Raw genomic sequence first — 2,548 nt, 5'->3', positions numbered from 1 at the left:
TAGATTAATTCCTGATCTGGTGGCAGCGAGAATATCCAAGCCGGTAGTGAGCTTGGGGGAGTTTCAGGTAAGCCCCCAAACTTTGGACGCAAAAGTCCAGATTTGGGACAGGACCAGACTGGTGGACACTAAAGTCCAGGTCTGGGACTGGACGGCTAGATTACCACATATGGGCCAGCCCAGCCCTGGTTGGCTGCTCCTCACAGCCCCTCTCTGATTGGCTGCCTCCTGAACAGCCTCCTAAGGGCTACTTTTAACCTTTTTTCTGCCACGGAGGGGCAGCTGCCCCATCTCACTTCCCAAGTTTAGTGCTTTTCATTTGTCCGTATTGAATTTCATTCTATTTACTTCAGACCATTTCTCCAGTTTGTCAAGATCATTTTGAATTGTAATCCTGTTCTCCAAAGTGCTCACAGTTTCTCCCAGCTTGGTATCATCTGCAGACTTTATAGGTGTACTCTTTATACCAATATGCAAATCATTTATAAAGATATTGAACAGAACAAAGACCCAGAACAGATTCCTCTGGGACCTATTCAATATGCCCTTCCAGTTTGACTGTGAACCACTGATTACTATCTGGAAATGTTTTGTCCAACCAGTTATAGTAGCTCCATCTAGGCTATATTTCCCTAGTTTGCTTATGAGGAGGTCACGTGGGACAGTATCAAAGCTTTAGCAAAGTCAAGATATACCACATCTACCACTTCCCCCCATCCACAAGGTTTGTTACCCTGTCAAAGAAAGTTATTAAGTTGGTTTGACATGATTTGTTCTTGACAAATCCATATTTGTCACTTCATTATCTTCTCTGTGTTTGCAAATTGACTGCTTGATTATTTGCTCCGTTATCTTTCCAAGTACTGAAGTTAAGCTGACTGGTCTGTACTTCCCCAAGCTGTCCTTATTCCCCTTTTTATAGGTTGGCGCTATAATTACCCTCTTGCATTCCTCTGGAATCTCTTCCATCTTCCATGAGTTTTCAAAGATAATTGCTAATGGCTCAGATGTCTCCTGAAGCAGCTCCTTGAATATTCTAGAACATATTTCATCAGGCCCTCTGGACTTGAAGACATCTAGCTTGTCTAAATGTTCTCTCTCTATTTTAACCTCAGATCCTACCTTGTTTTCACCGGCATTCACTATATCAGACATCTGATCATTATTAATATTTTTGGTGAAAATGTACAAAAAAGGCATTTAGCACTTCTATCATTTCCACATTTTTTGTTAACTCCCCTCCCCACCTTGAGTATTTGGCCTACCCTGTCCTTGGTCTTTCTCTTGCTTTTAATGTATTTATAGAAGGTAACCAGAAAACAGTCTATGTCTCTAGCTAGTTTCATCTCATTTTGTGCCTTGGCCTTTCTAATTTTGTCCCTGTATGCTTGTGTTGTTGTTTTCTTTATATTCATCCATTGTAATTTGACTCAGTTTCTACTTTTTGTAGAACTCTTTTTTGAGGTTCAGATCATTGAAGATCTCCTGGTTAAGCCAGGGTGGTCTCTTGCCATACTTCCTAGGCAGTGGGATAGTTTGCTCTTGTGCCCTTAATAATGTCTCTTTAAAAAACTGCCAACTCTTCTGAACATTTTTTTTCTGTTAGACTTGCTTCCCATGGGATCTTACCTGCTAATTTTCTGAGTTTGCTAAATTCTGCTTTCTTGAAGGCCATTGTCTTTATTCTGCTGTTTTCCCTCCTGCCATTCCTTAGAATCATGAACTCTATTATTTCATGATCACTTTCTCCCAAGCAGCCTTCCACCTTCAAATTCTCAACCAGTTCCTCCCTGTTTGTCAGAACCAAATCTATCAGAGCCTCTCCCCTAGTTGCTTTCTCCATCTTCTGTAATAAAAAGTTGTTTCCAATGCATTCCAAGAACCTGTTGGATAATCTATGCCCTTCTGTATTATTTTGCCAACAGACATCTGAGTAGTTGAAGTCCCCCACCACCACTAAGTCTGTGTTTTGGATGATTTTGCTAGTTGTTTCAAAAAAAGCTTCATCCACCTCTTCTTCCTGGTGGGGTGGTCTTTAACAGACACCTACCATCGCATCACTCTTGTTTTTTTATGCCTTTTATCCTTACCCAGAGACTTTCAACAGGTCTGCCCCATTTCTATCTCACATTCAGTGAGAATGTATACATCTTTGCTATACAAGGCAACACTTCCTCCCTTTTCTCCTTGCCTGTCCTTCCTGAGCAAGCTATACCCTTTGTGACAAAGTTCCTCCTCTACCTTAGTGGGTCCTGCACTTATTTGGCAGATTTGCTCACCTCAGTGATCTTCCCCACAACTTCTCCTGTGTCTGATCAGGAGTTGGGAGGTTTGGGGGGAACCCAGGCCCACCCTCTACTCTAGGTTCCAGCCCAGGGCCCTGTAGATTGCAGCTGTCTAGAGTGCCTCCTGTAACAGCTGCATGACAGCTACAACTCCCTGGGCTACTTCCCCATGGCCTCCTCCAAACACCTTCTTTATCCTCACCACAGGATCTTCCTCCTGGTGTCTGATAATGCTTTTACTCCTCAGTCCTTCAGCAGCACAC

This window comes from Chelonoidis abingdonii, chromosome 2 (genome assembly GCF_003597395.2).
Source record: "Chelonoidis abingdonii isolate Lonesome George chromosome 2, CheloAbing_2.0, whole genome shotgun sequence".
Classification (NCBI taxonomy): domain Eukaryota; kingdom Metazoa; phylum Chordata; order Testudines; family Testudinidae; genus Chelonoidis; species Chelonoidis abingdonii.
Note: the sequence above shows the minus strand (reverse complement) of the source record.